Here is an 18,343-nt window from a genome sequence, read left to right on the forward strand (position 1 = left end):
CACAGTCCTTGTAAAATCACTTAGCATTTCATCTTTGATGAAGGGTCTGATGAATGTAAGAGACACTTGACATGAGCCCATAACCATTTTCTGCACCCTAGGAGTTAGCTCTTCTCAAGGTGCTGCTGATTGCTCTCTTCTCCAAGGAGGGGGGCACACTTCAGCTCCTGTCAGTTCCCTCTTACCCATCCACAGGGCATCAGATGATGAAGTGAACTCTGCTGTGAGGGCAAGCTTTGTGACTTTGCCTTTGGAAAGCTCAAACCATCTCATGATCATAGCAGCAAAGCAGTTGGGTGGAACTAGCAGATTTCTAAAAGCCAGTGAATGTTTAGAAAGGCAGCATTTTCATCATTGCTAGGAACCCTTCTTGTTGCTTAATGAGCCTTAGCAGCGAGTTCTCAAAATATCTATCATTACCCTCTCTTCGTTAGTAGAATCATTTCAATCCTGACTGTTTTCTGACTTTATTAATAGAATCTTGAGTGTTATAATGGGCATAAAATGTTGTATAGATGGTATTATACTCCACAGCGATTGTTTCATATGTATCATGTAGGTACAAGCTTATGTTGGAGACGGTGTAGGAAACTAGGAGATATGTATCATATATGGTGGTTGTGTCCTGCGGTTCAGAAATATTGACAGGACATTGTCTCCATGGCACAGCAGCTATTGGGAATGCTGTACCCCATGTGGGCAGAACGTTGCTTACTGCACCTAAAAATCGAACATCACAGGTGGGCTATTCAGTTATTTACAGCAGCCCGGAAAAAAGCAGCGCTTCCCTCCACCTCAAGACGTTGGAGTATCTACACCTTATGGCGGAACTGACAGCCACCAAGCATGAACAATTGAACTCCTTTCATAAGATTTGGGGTAAATATAGGACATGGCATTCGGGAAGATCACCTGAAGGGGAAGCGGGGGGCCCTACTGAAAAGGGAAATGGGACTTGATATACCACCTTTCTGAGGTTTTTGCAACTACATTCAAAGCAGTTTACATAGTATATACAGGTAGTTATTTGTACCTGGGATAATGGAGGGTTAAGTGACTTGCCCAGAGTCCCAAGGAGCTGCAGTGGGAATTGAACCCAGTTCCCCAGGATCAAAGTCCACTGCACTAACCACTAGGCTAGCATTCTGTATATGTTGAGGAGGGTAGGGGGAACTACCTTATATTGTGGGGTTGACATCGAGAGAGAACGGGGATGGGAGGGTCAGGATTGGGGAATGGTTGATATATTGAATTATGCTGTTGAATGTTGATTGAATTTCTTCAATAAAAGCATTTAATCCCCCCCCCCCCCCCCCCCCGCAAAAAAAATTGAGTCCTGAGTGTTAAGTCTATTAGACTGACCCTGTGGCTTATAGAGCTACTAAGGGTGCCTGATGTTTGAGAGGGAGATTTTAGGACATGCCCCCAGCCCTGTCCACGCTGCCTTCTGGCTCCACCTGCTGGCACACCTCAATTCCATGATCACAGCACCAACAAGCTGCCTCCACCTCGAAGCAGGAGATACCTTAAAATGTCATTTTCTGCTGCTGCAGGAACAGTTTTACAACAACAGCTGTGAGATTTTGCAGCTGTTATCACTAGACTGGTCACATGGCAGTAGGAGGTGATGTCTTGTTAAGGCATCTCCTGTTGCTGATGAAAGATGCTGAGCGGGTGTACTTGGCTCCCCAGTAGGAGATGATCTGTGAAAGCAGGAGACTCCCACTGAATGCGGGAGACTTGGTAGGTCTCAGAGTAGTGCTCTGAACCACCAGGTGGGAGGGACCTGGGTTCATTTCCTGGACCAGGACTTCCATGTGCCTGGTTGCTCGAAGCTAAGGATATTGTGGAGTCAATGTTTACAGCCTGTTGGAGGAGGAAGCCCTAGTTATTGCACAGCGGGGACATCTCAGATCTTGAAAGACTTATGGCTGACATCTGCTGCCTTTTGCCTTGCCCAGCAACGTTAGTACAGCTGTCAAGCAGAGGTCTTATTGAAGGGGCCACCAAAATTGTTAACTCCTCTCTTGTGGAAGGGCAGCTACTAACAGCACTATAAAGGTTTATATTGCAACCCTTACTGAAAAAAAAAAAGCACCCTTGACCAAGGCAAGCTCGAAAACTACCAGCCAGTATGTAACATCTCTTATCTGGGAAAACTCCAGAACAGACAGTCTACATTCAACAGAATAGCTGGCTTCATGAAAAACTGGCTAGACCTATGTCAGCCTGGCTTCACACCTGGGTATGAAAGAAAGATGGTTCTTGTATTCCTGTTTGATGATCTCCACAGAAACCATGACGGAGATCCACCTTGATACTAGTGTTGCTGGATTTCTCAGAAGCCTTCGACTCTGTGGACCGTACTATCATGCTTACAAGGCTGGCAGATCAGTGGCACTGCATTTTGCATGGTTTGAATCCTATCTGTTAAACAGAGAACAATCAGTTTTGTTCAGCTAATCTTGCTAATCTCTACAGCCATGATAGAAGAGTTAAGGGAAGCCACATCCTGATCTCCCACCCTTGGTAAATGTAATCCTTTCAGATATTGGTCAATTTCAGCTCTAGAACATTTAATTTCCAACGAGTACAAAACAAGCATAAACTTTTTTGCAGTGTCCTCATACGAAACTTTTGTTTCCTTGGACTCAGTAAGGATTTTAGTTACCCAGCATTCAAACTGCTGCTTCTTTAGTTGCCATGCTAGTAGTTTATCCATCCTATCCCCCCCCCACCCCCCCCACTTCCTTATAATCCCCTTTTGTTCTTCTCATGGCATACTCAATTTGTCCAATATCTAGGTCAGCTGAGCCTTTAGCATTCGCCTCAGTTCGCTGAGCAGTGGTGAAGGGTATTTCTTGTGCTCCTTGTGAACACAGGCTAAGCGACCCACCACCTCTTGCCTTCTTTGTAAGTGCTCCCTCCTTACCCTGGCCGCATCTTGAATACTACTACTACTACTTAACATTTCTAGAGCGCTACTAGGGTTACGCAGTGCTGTACAGTTTAACAAATAAGGACAGTCCCTGCTCAAAGGAGCTTACAATCTAAAGGACGAAATGTCAAGTTGGGGCAGTCTAGCTTTCCTGAATAGAGGATACCTCATAAAAGCTTTACCTGCGTCCTAAAGTGTCCCCAAAGTTACCTTCCCAGAATCATTTAACATCAAGTACTCCTCCTACTTTTGCAGAAGCAGTTGCCTCATCTTAAGTTTAGCCAGAAGACTCACATTTGCCCTCCACTTATTCCCTTTGAGGCAGTCCTGGGGACAAACCACCCTGCCCATCACTGGGGCATGGTCAGATATGCTAATAGGATGGATGGATAACTCCCTCCATTTGCCTACCAGGGTCTTATCCACTCACAAGTAATCCAGCCTGGAATAAGACAGCCTCCCTGAATAACATGTAAATTGTTTCCATTGGGTTGTATACCCTCCACACATCCTCCAGGGTATTATGTAATGGACATTTCTTAAGTATCCCACTGTCTCTGATTTCTTCTCCTACTTCGTTCTTTGTCCTATCCAGCTTCCCCACAGCAATGTTCTTATCCCCTCCTATGATCAGATCTCCAGAACTTTGAGGACAAATCCTATTAATTAAATCTTGAACAAACAAACCCTTAGAACCCAGTGCATATACATTCAGCAAGATAAATTCCCATCTATTTATTCGCCCTGATAATCAGACATACCTCCCCTGGTCATCCCACCCACCCCTGATCCATATTCCACAAAGGGCGCATTTCTGTTAATTCGAAGTAGAGGAGTGTGGTAGCCATGTTAGTCCTTTGAAGTCAGAATGATTGAATATTTTAACACCCAACAGAAAGGACTTAACAAGGATCTGGGGTTCCTAATCCATTATAAACCATAAAGCTGTATTTCTCTGTTGATCACCCCACCCCTCACCTATCCACACCCATCCTGTTAGAATATCAATGATATGCTTTGATGTCCCCATGCATACCTCCTACCCACCCCCATCCTCCCACCCTGTCAGACTGTCATAGTAATGCTTGAAGGTTTTCACTTATATACACTGTCAGCTAGCACATTTGCTTATTTCCGATCTGACGAAGAAGGGCAACCTTCGAAAGCTAATCAAGAAATGTATTAAGTTATGTCCAATAAAAAAGGTACCATCTTATTTTCTTTTCCATGTTTTATTTTGTTTGATTTCTGTTAATCCGAATGAAGAACCCCTTCGATTTTGACCCACCTGATGAGAAATAAAGCTTATTCCAGTTCCTCCCCCCCCCCCCCTTAAGTTTCAGCATTTCTTGTGAGTTCAACTTCCGTTATTATAACATTGCAATGTCCACCTGGAGATCCTGCAAATGCCTCAGAACCCATTTTCGGGTGGAGGAGTAGCTGGATACTGGGCTATGGACCAATTCCAATAAGCAGCGCTTATGAAAATCTGTATTACTCACTTGGGATCTTGCCAGGAACTTGGGATTGGACACTGTTGGAAACAGGATACTGGGTTTGATAGATCGTTGGTCAGTGCTTATGTTCCATCTTGAAAGTAGTGTGGTAGCCTTGTTAGTCCACTTTTAAAGGTAATAAATAGAGCTTAACTATTTGTTTTATGAAAAAATATTTCCTCCTATTTGTTTTAAAAGTATTTCCATGTAACATCCTTGAGTGTCCCCTGGTCTTTGTACTTTTGGAAGTAGTAAAAAATCGATTCACTTCTACTCGTTCTACACCACTCAGGATTTTGTAGACCTCAATCGTATCTCCCCTTATGTGTCTCTGACATCTTTGTATGTTGGTCAGTAGGAGAACATGCATACTTTTCTCTATTCGTGCACTCCATGCTGAGTCTATTTCATTGGTTTATCTGTATGTTTCTAATTTTTAGTCAGATTCTACTTGGTGAAGGTTTGTCTGTGTTTTGCATGTATAGCTGAGGTGAAAGATTCTGCTAGGTTACTTTCTCTATGGGAATCTTGCAGTCTGGCTTGTTTACTTTGTATGGTAGATGTATTGTGGAATTGCTGTTATAACAAGTTTGTTTTTTAGGTTCTGAGTGGGGTTTTTTTTTCAAGGTTTGGTGTTGCTTCCTACTGTGATAGCAGAGGGAATTTGTGTTGCTGTTACTGGGGTAACCCCTGTTTTTGAAGCGTGTAATTTATTTACTACTACTACTACTACTTAACATTTCTAAAGCGCTACTAGGGTTACGCAGCGCTGTACAGTGTAACGAAGAAGGACAGTCCCTCCTCGAAGGAGCTTACAATCTAAAGGACGAAATGTCAAGTTGGGGCAGTCTAGATTTCCTGAATAGAGGTATAATGGTTATGTGCCCAAGGCGACATTGAAGAGGTGGGCTTTGAGTAAGGATTTGAAGATGGGCAAGGAGGGGGCTTGACGTATGGACTCGGGGAGTTTATTCCAAGCATAGGGTGAGGCGAGGCAGAAAGGGCGGAGCCTGGAGTTGGCAGTGGAGGAGAAGGGTACTGAGAGGAGGGATTTGTCCACCTGCTGAATTACTACAAATGATTTCTAATTATGGGCTTCTTTTACAAAGCTGCGCTACTGATTCTCGGTGGGGCAAGTGAGAGGAAGTCCATTCAATTCCTATGCGGGAATCGCTAGCCTGACTTTGTAAAAGAAGCCCTAAATGTTTTATAAGGACTGTTTGTGCGTGTAGAAAGGGCAGAAATTCTGATTGTGATTACTAAGTTGTTAAATTGTCAAACTATCAAAGGGGGTGGGGGGAGATGGGCTTATGGGGGACCAAGGTTTGAATTTTTTAAAGTACCTATCAATGTCTCTCATTCAAATTCTTGAAGCAGTCTGTCCATAATTTTCATTCTGACTGTACAATCATCCTGTACACCTACAAGGACTTCAAGTTTTAGGTACGCTGCAATTATCATATCCAATCCTGCAGCTCTGTTAGAATCACTTTGACCGTGTTTAAAATGCAAAATAAAAAATTATGCAGAGGAAGAGAGCTAGCACCAGTGTTGAGAGCAGAAACCTCTGCTTTTGTTTGCCGTTTACCACATGCTGTGACTAGCTGTCTCTGACACAGCAGCCATTGCCTATCACTCCCCCCCCCCAAAAAAGTGGAAAATAAATAAGGTTTGTGTTATTCCAATGAAGTAAAACATTTAATAGGATCAGCAGGGTCCTTCTGGAAGACGTGCTAGAATTAAATCTGTCCATATTTTACAAGAAGTGACCAAAATCTGCTAGTAAAGAAGACTGTTTTTTAAAATGTAATTATCAGTGTGTAATTGAAGCTTTTTTATGTGTAAGAAGCTGCATAAAAGTATAAGAACATAAGAATACACAAACCACACACACAGGAATGAAGTTATCCAAACACTATCAAATGTCATTTCACAATTACCGTGTACAGCTTTATTACTAGCCAGACTTATTATTCATGTTCTATTACCAAACAATATTTAAAAAAATGGAGAGAAAAAAAGCCTCAGTGCAGGACATTTTAATTCAGTCTTTTGAATGAACCTGCTGCATCGATCATTGGCATAAAAATACCTCTCCCGATATCAATTGAAACCACTTATTTTTTACTTTTACTGAACTTTTTTTTACAGTTTTATAAATATGTTTCAGTTTTTCAAAATTGAATTTCTCAAAAACAGCTACTTAGCTCAGATGTAGCATATTATGGCAGCTATATTATTCACCCTGTTGCTGGCCATCTTTTCACGGGACCAATCCGCAGCTTCGGGGTGGGGGGGGGGGGGATTTTTAAGACGCTGCAAATAAAAAAAAAGTATTATCAAAACTCTTAAAATACTTGCCATAAAATACAAAGAGAACACTTAGGGGTATGTTTACTAAGGTGCGTTAGCGTTTCTAACGCACCTTTAAATTTAAGGCACGTTAAATGCTAACACGCCTATATATTTCTATGGGTACGTTAGTGTTTAATGCGCGTAAACCATTTACACGCATTAAAAATGCTAAAGCACCCATACCACACTTTAGTAAACATAGGCGTTGGTGCTCTCTCGCTTAATGATTCTCTAGCTTAGCATGTTCAAAATGGTTGCTCGGTGTTTTAGCGGTCATCTATATATATATAAAAGGCACCTCCAACGTTCCAATGAAGCCTCAAGCCAGAAACTTGAGGCGCCAGAGATATCCGGTTTATCTGAAGGGGGACGTGTGCTGCAGCCTCTCCCCTTCATTAATGCTGGCTGTTGTTAAAAACAGTAAAGGGGAACATGCAGGGACGCAGCTTCAGGCTGCCTTGCAAACAGGAAATGAGGGCGGCAGCAACTGAAACAAAAGCAAAAACAAAGCTTAAAGAACCCTGAAACTGTGTCCGTCCCTACTCCCCTTCACTGTTTTTTACAACAGCCAGCACTGATGAAGGGGAGAGCCTGCAGCACACTTCCCCCTTCACATAGGAGCACAAAAGACTGAAACTTTTGTTTCTCCCAGTCTTTGCAATAGTAGGAATTAAACACAGGATTGTTAATCTATTGTCAAGAATGTATTAAATAGAATTTCAAAGATTTGCAGAATATTAGATAATTACCGTGTTTCCCCGAAAATAAGACAGTGTCTTATATTAATTTTTGCTCCCAAAGATGCGCTAGGTCTTATTTTCAGGGGATGTCTTATTCGGGAGTAGTAGGGGGACTGTGGCGGTCGGGAACAGTATCCTGCAGGAGTAGGCCGTGGCTCGCCTATCTGCCCACAGTGACCGCAGGACTCGAGTGGAGCAGAGCCGCCATGGCCGGGCTGGGAATGGAGGAGGGGTATGCACTAGGGAAGGTAATGGAATGTGGGGCCGGGCTGCTCTGGCTGGGGGTCTCGGGAGGTTGTGAGAGGGCTTAGGGCGCAGGATCAACCCTACTGTATTACAAACGTTAAAAAAAAATTCTACGGTAGCTCCGTTCCCCGTTGGTGGCACTTTATGCGCTTCTCCTGTACATTCGCAACACTTTCCATCCTTCTAGTCTGACTTAGCCCTTGGGCGATGGAGCAGCGTTGAAAGGGCTCGGTTACTCATGTTCTTTTCTTTTATTATTTCTGCAAGGGGGATGTTTCTTTTCTTTCCCGGCTCACTTATCGGTAGTTGATCTTCACAAAAGCGTGAAGGAGGATGGTAGGAGTCCGCTGGACGATAGATTTTCCACCTCAGTCTTGTTTCTTGCATTTCTTTTATGTTATTTCGTCTTTGGGTTGCAGCGAAAAAAATTAAGGTTTCTGTGTCCATGTCCCATCGGGGCCAAACAAAAACTTTGCTAGGTCTTACTTTCGGGGGAGGCCTTATATTTAGCAATTCAGCAAAACCTCTACTAGATCCAGTGGCGTTCCTAGGGGGGCTGGCACCTGGGGCGGATCGCCGATGCGCCCCACCCCCCCGGGTGCAGCACCCCCCGATGCAGCGCAGACCCCCCCCGACGAAAGGACATCCCCGCGAAGGAAACCCCCCGCCGGGTGCACGCCTCTGGGGGGGTGCTGCGCGCGCCTGTCCTCTGTTGTTCCATGCTTCTTCTCTGCCCCAGAACAGGAAATAACCTGTTCCGGGGCAGAAAAGAATTATGGAACAACGGAGGACAGGTGTGTGCGGCACCCCCCCCAGCAGCGTGCACCCGGGGCGGACCGCACCCGCCGCCCCCCCCCCTAGGAACGCCACTGACTAGGTCTTATTTTCAGGGGATGTCTTATTTTCGGGGAAACAGGGTATGTTGGTGTTTGAGAGGTTTAGGTAGTAAGTTCCACCATTTTGTGCCCAGATAAGTGAAGTCAGTTGTTAGGAATAGATGTATACATAATTTTCCCACATTTTGGGAAATGTAGTGTAAAATAATCTCTTGCTCCTGGAACTGCATTACACAGTGATTGCATTTAGTTTGGGGCTTTTCTATAAATTATAAGCTGAATAAAAGCACAGATCTTGAAGCAGACTCTAACTTTTAGAGGTAACCAATGAAGCTTAAATAACAGAGGGTTGTGTTTTGAACCATTTGACATTTTTTGAGTATCTGTACTTTGCAACCAGCATAAGTTGCATTGCAGTAATCCAGTTGTGTTAGTACAAAGGATCGTACCAGGAGTCCGAGGGTCGAGGTTGAGAAGTAGTTCCTTATGCATTTTAGATTCCAAAGGGTTTTGGAAATTTTAGAGGCAACTGGTGGTTCGAATGTTAAGTTATGGTCTGTAATTACTGCAAGTATTTTTAGTGTATTTTTCACCAGGTAGGTGGCTTGATCAGTTGTGAAGCAATTGTATAGGGTATAATCAAAATGGTTTGTTACTACTAAGAACTTGGTTTTATCACGGTTTAGTTTTAATCTAGAGTCATATGCCCAAGATTCCATAAGGTTAAGATCTGACCTAATTCTGTTGGTAATTTCATGAATCTCCTTATCAAAAGGGATATATAAAGTAACGTCATCAGCATATTTAAAAGTATTCAATCCAGCCATTTCTAGTTTACAGCCTAGTGGTGCCGTCATAACATTAAAAAGGGTAGGAGAAAGTGGGGATCCTCGTGGTACGCCACAATCTGGTGAGCAAGGGGAGGATAGAGAGATGGACATTTTTACCCTATAAGATCTTGTTTTGAGGAATCCGCAGAACCATTGCTATACTGTACCCCCAATTCCAAAATGGTCCAATATCACGATCTAATACATCAAAGACACTAGACACATTGAATTGTAGAATTAAAATTCTTCTTCCCATGCTAATTACCTTCTTGAAATTCAGTATTGGGATAGTAAGTACTGTTTCAGTGCTATAGATAGGTCTGAAACCGGATTTAGAATTATGGAGGAGAGAAAAGGAGGAGAGAGAGTTTATCAGTTGGAATGCTACTATGTACTCCATCACTTTTGTCCAAAGGGGGATGGAGGCCACAAGGTCTGTAGTTTGTAACATCACTTATATAGATTTGTAAGTTCTTTGGAATGGGAGTTCAAATTATAGAGGTTTTTTTTCCCTTAGGGAAGGAGCCATTCAACAGCATATAGGATATATTGGCATTGAGGAGATCAATAACAAAAAAAATTGTGGGGCAGTTTTTAATATATGACTGGGACAAGTATCCGAGATGCATTGAGAGTTAGGGTAATTGGAGAGGAAGAATTTGACAGTTTCAGAGCTAGGTAATTGGAGGGATGTCCATACTCTTATTTCATATGATTCCCCCATTTGGGCAAGTTGTTTCTTTGAGATTTTCTGTGGGATTGCCATTGTTTGACAAAATACTATTCCTGATTTTTAAGATTTTTTGTTCAAAGTGAATAGCTAAATCATCTGCTGAAGGGGTGACTTCATTTGTTAACAAGATTTCTTTGGTGTTTAAAAGGTTATTGAGCAGATAATATAATTTTTTGGTGTTCAAGTTGGCACCTCCTATATAGATATTGAAGAACTTAGTTTTGACTTCTCTTATTTTCTTTTTATATTCTTTAATAGCTGCTTTTTTTTTAAACCCTGCCAAGCTAACTGCTTTTACCATATTCTCTGGCAACGAATTCCAGAATTTGATTACATGCTGTGTGTAGAAATATTTTCTCTGATTCATTATACATTTACTACTTTGTAGCTTCATCCTCTCCTCTTCCGGCTCTCCCTCCAACTTCCACATCTCAGCTCTTCCTCTCTCCGATCATCACATAATCACCTTCACACTTCTTCACCCCCCCCCCCCTCAGCCCCGTCCAACTTTAACCACTACCTCCAGGAATCTCCAGGCTATTGACCCTCCCACCCTATCCTCTAATATTTCTAATCTCCTCCCCTCCATCATGTCCTCCGTGTCTGTCGACAAGGCTGTCTCCGCTTACAATGCCACTCTCTCCTCTGCTCTGGACACCCTCGCACCATCTACCTCCCGTCCCACAAAGCGTACAAATCCCCAGCCCTTGCTGACCCCTTGCATCCGTTACCTTCACTCCTGCGCCCGATCTGCTGAACGCCTCTGGAGGAAATCTCGCTCCCATTCAGACTTCCTTCACTACAAATTCATGCTATCCTCCTTCCACTCCTCCCTATTCCTTGCCAAACAGGACTATTACACCCAATTAACCAATTCTCTCAGCTCCAACCCCCGTCGTCTCTTCTCCACCCTTAACTCCCTCCTCAAAGTGCCCTCCGCTCCCACCCACCCCCTCGCTCTCTCCTCAATCACTGGCTGATTACTTCCGCGACAAGGTGCAAAAGATCAACCTTGAGTTCACTACCAAGCCATCTCTTCTTCACCCTTCAACCCTCTCCCTTAACCAACCAACCCAGGCCTTTTTCTTCTCCTTCCCTGTCATCACCGAGGAGGAAACCGCTCGCCTTCTTTCCTCCTCGAAATGCACCACCTGCTCTTCTGATCCCATCCCCTCCAACTTACTTAACATCATCTCTCATACTGTCACCCCCTCCATCTGTCATATCCTCAACCTCTCTCTCTCCACTGCAACTGTTCCTGACACCTTCAAGCACGTCGTAGTCACACCTCTCCTCAAAAAACCATCACTTGACCCTACCTGTCCCTCCAATTACTGCCCTATCTCCCTCCTACCCTTCCTCTCCAAAATACTTGAGCATGCCGTTCACAGCCGCTGCCTCAATTTTTCTCTCCTCTCATGCCATCCTCGATCCACTTCAATCTGGTTTTCGCCCTCTTCACTCGACAGAAACAGCACTCTCTAAAGTCTGCAATGACCTGTTCCTTGCCAAATCCAGAGGCCACTACTCCATCCTCATCCTCCTTGATCTATCCGCTGCTTTTGACACTGTCAATCATGACTTACTTCTTGCCACACTGTCCTCATTTGGGTTCCAGGGCTCTGTCCTCTCCTGGTTCTCCTCCTATCTCTCCCACCACACCTTCAGAGTACACTCTCATGGATCTTCCTCCACTCCTATCCCCCTATCTGTTGGTGTCCCCCAGGGATCTGTCCTTGGACCCCTTCTCTTCTCAATCTACACCTCTTCCCTGGGCTCCCTGATCTCATCTCATGGTTTCCAGTATCATCTCTATGCCGATGACACCCAGCTATATCTCTCCACACCAGACATCACCGCAGAGACCCAAGCAAAGGTATCAGCGTGCTTATCCGACATTGCTGCCTGGATGTCCAACCGCCACCTGAAACTGAACATGTCCAAGACCGAGCTCATCGTCTTTCCACCAAAACCCACGTCTCCTCTTTCTCCACTTTCTATCTCAGTTGATAACACCCTCATCCTCCCCGTCTCACCTGCCTGCAACCTCGGAGTCATCTTTGACTCCTCCCTCTCCTTCTCTGCGCATATCCAGCAGATAGCCAAGACGTGCCGCTTCTTCCTCTTTAACATCAGCAAAATTCGCCCTTTCCTCTCTGAACACACCACCCAAACTCTCGTCCACGCTCTCATTACCTCTCGCCTTGACTATTGCAACTTACTCCTCACCGGCCTCCCACTTAGCCATCTATCCCCCTTCAATCTGTTCAGAACTCTGCTGCACGTCTCATATTCCGCAAGAACCAATATACTCATATCACCCCTCTCCTCAGGTCACTTCACTGGCTTCCAATCAGATACCGCATTCAATTCAAACTTCTCCTTCTTACCTACAAATGCACTCAGTCTGCTGCCCCTCACTACCTTTCTACCCTCATCTCCCCTTACGTTCCCGCCCGTAACCTCCATTCACAGGACAAATCCCTCCTCTCTGTACCCTTCTCCACCACCGCCAACTCCAGGCTCCGCTCATTCTGCCTCGCCTCAGCCTATGCTTGGAACAACCTTCCTGAGCCCATACGCCAAGCCCCCTCCCTGCCCATCTTCAAGTCTTTGCTTAAAACCCACCTCTTCAATGCTGCGTTCAGCACCTAACTCTTACCTTTCAGTAAATCCAGACTGCCCCAATTTGACCGCCCCTATCGGACTGACCGTTCACTTGTCTCTTAGATTGTAAGCTCTTTGAGCAGGGACCGTCCCTCTTTGTTAAATTGTACAGCGCTGCGTAACCCTAGTAGCGCTTTAGAAATGTTAAGTAGTAGTAGTAGTCATCGCATGCCCCCTAGTCCTAGTATTTTTGGAAACAGTAAACAAGCAATTCATATCTACCCGTTCCACTCCACTCATTATTTTATAGACCTCTATCATCTCTCCCCTCAGCCGTCTTTTCTCAAAGCTGAAGAGCCCATGCTGTTTCAGCCTTTCCTCATAGGGAAATCTTATCATCCCCTTTATCATTTTTGTCACCCTTCTCTGTGCCTTTTCTAATTCCACTATACCTTTTTTGAGATGTGGTGACCAGATTTGCACAGAGTATTCAAGGTGCGGTCGCTGAGATGTGCAGACACACCGCACTGGGCTCTGATACTGGGAATGGTGTGTGTGAGAGTGAATCTCCCTTTCCCTGAGGTATGCAGACACCCTGCACTGGGATCTGATACTGGGAATGGTGTGTGTGAGAGTGAAGCTCCCTTTCCCTGAGGTATGCAGACACCCTGCACTGGGCTCTCTGGGAATGGTGTGTGTGAGAGTGAAGCTCCCTTTCCCTGAGGTATGCAGACACCCTGCACTGGGCTCTGATACTGAGAATGGTGTGTGTGAGAGTGAAGCTCCCTTTCCCTGAGGTATGCAGACACCCTGCACTGGGATCTGATACTGGGAATGGTGTGTGTGAGAGTGAAGCTCCCTTTCCCTGAAGTATGCAGACACCCTGCACTGGGATCTGATACAGGGAATGGTGTAATGGAGAGAGAAACTCCCTTCCTCTGAGTTGTGCAGACACAGTGCACTGGGATTTGATACTGTACCAGCAATTCTGGCAGTTCTTGGTGCTGGCATCAAAAGTTTCAGTGGCCAGAAGCATTTCTCCCTGGTCTCCAGTGTGGTTGAGGATCCTTGTCATTGGAGCTTTTCAGTGGTCATTTTTCTTATAGGCTCCCATCGCATGTGCAGCACCTCTGTTGTCACACCTTCCACTACCTTCCTGCTGGCCCCAGCACACGAGAGCCCCTGGGTCAGTACATCGTACATATGATTAACAGTTCTGATCTACTACTGCTACTACTACTTATCGTTTCTATAGTGCTACTAGACGTACGCAGCGTTGTACACTTGAACATGAAAAGGCAGTCCCTGCTCAACACAGCTTACAATCTAATTAGGACAGACAAACAGGACAACATACCGTGTTTCCCCGAAAATAAGACACTGTCTTATATTTATTTTTCCTCCCCAAAATGCGCTAGGTCTTATTTTCGGGGGATATCTTATTTTCTGGGAAACATCGGTCGCCCCCCCCCCCCCCCACCCGAGGTCGCCCGGCCCCCCCTCCGTCACTCCCGGAACTAACTTGAAGCTCCTTTCACCTTCACAAGTTCGGATTTGGAGCAGCAAGCAACAGCAGGGCAGACCTCTCCTTCCTTCCGTGCCCTGCCCTCGCCTGACGTTATGTTACGTCAGGCGAGGGCGGGACACGGAAGGAAGGAGAGGTCTGCCGTGCTGCTGCTCCAATCCGAACTTGCGAAGGTGAAAGGAGCTTCAGGTTAGTTCTGGGAGCGATGAAGGGGGGGCCCAGCGACCTCGGGTGGGGGGGTGCGACCTCGGGTGGCTCTCAGCGGCCCTGCTTAAAAAAAAAGTTTGGTAGGTCTTACTTTTGGGGGGATGTCTTATATTTTAAATTTGCAGGAAAACCCCGGTAGGTCTTATTTTCTGGGTAGGTCCTATTTTCGGTGAAACACGGTAGTAACATAGTAGATGATGGCAGAAAAAGACCTGCACGGTCCATCTACTCTGCCCAACAAGATAAACTAATATGTGCTACTTCTTGTGTATACCTTACCTTGATTTGTATCTGCCATTTTCAGGGCACAGACTGTAGAAGTCTTGCTCAACACTAGCCCCGCCTCCCAATCTCAGCTAAGCTTCTGAGGATCCATTCCTTCTGAACAGGATTCCTTTATGTTTATCCCACGCATGCTTGAATTCCGCTACCGTTTTCATTTCCACCACCTCCCGCGGGAGGGCATTCCAAGCATCCACCACTCTCTCCGTGAAAAAATACTTCCTGACATTTTTCTTGAGTCTGCCCCTCTTCAATCTCATTTCACATCCTCCAGTTCTACCGCCTTCCCATCTCCGAAAAAGGTTCATTTGCGGATTAATACCTTTCAAATACTTGAATGTCTGTATCACCCCTGTTTCTCCTTTCCTCCAGGGTATACATGTTCAGGTCAGCAAGTCTCTCTTCATACAAATAAGAGAAAAGGTGGAAATGATAAAACATGGGTACTGAACAAGTGAGTAAGGGTTAGGAGTTAAAAGCAGCATCAAAAAGATGATGTAGCTGCCTTCCTGCCTTTGCCTGTTTTTCTTCTTTGTCCAGGCCCTTCATTAGCAGGTGAAATTGCTTTCATGGAGAGCTGGAATAAATTGTCTTTACGCTTTTCAGCTCCAGCCTGCAGTGAGTTCGTGCTGGAAAAAAGCATGGAACACTCTGTACAATTACTTCAGATTTACTGTGAATTCCAGGCCCCACTCTTGGTTGTTTTTTTAAAATGCAGGCAGATGTTAACATTAATTTGATTTCATTTCACTACTGGATGATTCTCTCACCAGCACAATCCATGTAGGACAGCCAGCGGTCGGTGCACACGAGGTAGAAATGAGAGGATATGGCAGAGTTTAGAGTTGTGATAGACCAAGGGAAAAGCTGGTGGTTAGATTCGATTTAAGAAAGGGCAGAGAGATGCCTGATGTTCAAACTGATACTGAATCAGCAGAATCCCAGTACAAATCCTGAACCTTCAGTTCTGCAAACAGGCACTACTCTGGGATGTAGACCGTTTGGTCCTGGCGATTTGCTACTCTTCAATTTGTCAAATTGCCCCATTACATCTTCCAGATTTACGGAGATTTGATTCAGTTTGTCTAGCATTGAATACTATTTCTGGCACCGGTATCTCTCCTACATTTTCCTCGGGGAAGACTGAAGCATTCATTTAATCTCTCCGCTATGGTCTTATCTTCCCTGAGTGCCCCTTTTACCCCTCGGACATCTAGCAGTCCAACCTATTCTTTTGCCAGCTTCTTGCTTTAAATATACCGAAAAACAATTTACTGTGCATTTTTGCCTCCAACACAATCTTCTTTTCAAAGTCTCTCTTTGCCTTCCTGTTGGCAGTCTTTAATGAATAGGAGTAAATACCAAGGGCATCAGATATTACTACTACTACTAATCATTTCTATAGTGCTACTAGATGTAAGCAGCACTGTACACAATATATGCACGTACTTTTTCTGTCCCTAGAGGACTCACAATTTAAGTTTTTGACTATAAAGGGCCTGTCTTCTGTGTCTAGGAAGAGATGTTGCATGCACTGAAAGACAACTGAAGGAACCTTATGGGGCTAAGATCACCTGAATTGTGTCTTGTTTTATAGACCACCAGGTAATTGGAACGAAGGCCAGACAATCTTCACTGACTTCATTTCGAACGCATGTGCAACCAACGCCAATATACTAGTATTAGAAGACATTAACCTTCACCTAGAAGAACCAAACTCCACAAACACACGAGAATGTAAGGAATTCCTCCACTCATGGGATCTCAGATGGCCTCAAATGGAAGCAACCCATGCCAAAGGGCATACACTCGACCTCATCTCACACAAACTGTCAATAGACCAGAACCTAATAATAACAGATATCAAATGAACAGAAACACCATGGACTGATCACTACAAACTAAACCTATCCCTAAAATGGTGGAAGAAGGGCTCAAACCATACACAAGAACACACAACCTACAGCACCAGAGGCCAAATAGACCCGAAAACATTCTGGTTACAGATATACAATAACGAATGGACAGCACAAACGGACCCCACACACTATCTCACAGAATGGGATAAAAGATGCAGAAGTATACTCGATGAAATAGCACCCATATGAACAAGAACCTCACGTAGGCATAACTGTATACCATGGTTCAACGATGAACTGAAAACATTAAAAACACAATCCAGGAAACTCGAAAAAATAAAAGATGAAAACACACTCAATGCATGGAAACAGATACAAAGAAAATACAAATACGCAATAAGACAAACCAAACGGACATACTATAAAATTAAAATAGGGCCTGATCACAAAGACACGAAGAAACTATACCAACTCGTGAACAAACTACTAGACACTACGGTGGTCACTACAACCAATACAGACATTCCATCTGCAGACAAACTTGCTAAATATTTTGATGAAAAAATCACAAACCTACGCAACACACTACCTCTACTAGACACTACGGTGGTCACTACAACCAATACAGACATTCCATCTGCAGACCTCCCTGTCTGTTCTCTCTCAGAGGTGCAGATTCTCTCACCCACCTCTGAACTGAACAGATCGCTTTCCTGTTCCACTCCTAGGGAAGGTATTCTCTCTTTCTCCCTCCCCTGGAGCCTTTCCACTTCAGCCCCTGCTTCTGATGCCAAGCGGAAAACCACCTTAGCTCCACGGGTTCTGGGCAACCAAAGACCTCATGCTGACTGCATAGGCAGTTTTATTCCCATCAACTCCACCCCCCCAAGTATAAGCATCCATCAATCATAAAACATCATAATTTAATACAGCATCAACAGCATATTGCAGCATAGAACATGTTAACCCTGTCCCTTACAGTGGAGGGCTAACAGCACTGATCGCCACTGCCCCCCCCCCCCAAGCAGAGCATCACTCCCAACCACTCTCCCTGCCTGTCATCAGTGACACACAATTCTTTCCTCTAGTAATCCCCTGGGGGAAATTCACTCAGTATTTTCTCTCTCTTCACCAGGGGGGGGTTTACATGTGCAATTAAAAAAACTTGGAATTTAGACACGGTGTCTTCACTGGAGATTGGTATCTGGTTTAACCGAATGATTAGCAGTCCATAGGTGCAGTGAGATTATTGACAATTGCATAGGTATAATTTGGGTTCCTCTTAGTAACATAGTAACATAGTAGATGACGGCAGAAAAAGACCTGCATGGTCCATCTCGTCTGCCCAAGATAAACTCATATCTTGAGTTTGTACCTGTCTTTTTCAGGGCACAGACCGTATTAGTCTGCCCAGCAGTATTTCCCGCCTCCCAACCACCAGTCCCGTCTCCCATCACCGGCTCTGGTACAGACCGTATAAGTCTGCCCTCCCCTATCCTCGCCTCCCAACCACCACCCCCTCTTCCCCCCAACTGCTCTGCCACCCAATTTCAGCTAAGCTTCTGAGGATCCATTCCTTCTGCACAGGATTCCTCTATGCATATCCCACGCATGTTTGAACTCCGTTACCGTTTTCATCTCCACCACCTCCCGCGGGAGGGCATTCCAAGCGTCCACCACCCTCTCCGT

Source organism: Microcaecilia unicolor, chromosome 6 (assembly GCF_901765095.1).
Source record: "Microcaecilia unicolor chromosome 6, aMicUni1.1, whole genome shotgun sequence".
NCBI classification, from domain to species: domain Eukaryota; kingdom Metazoa; phylum Chordata; class Amphibia; order Gymnophiona; family Siphonopidae; genus Microcaecilia; species Microcaecilia unicolor.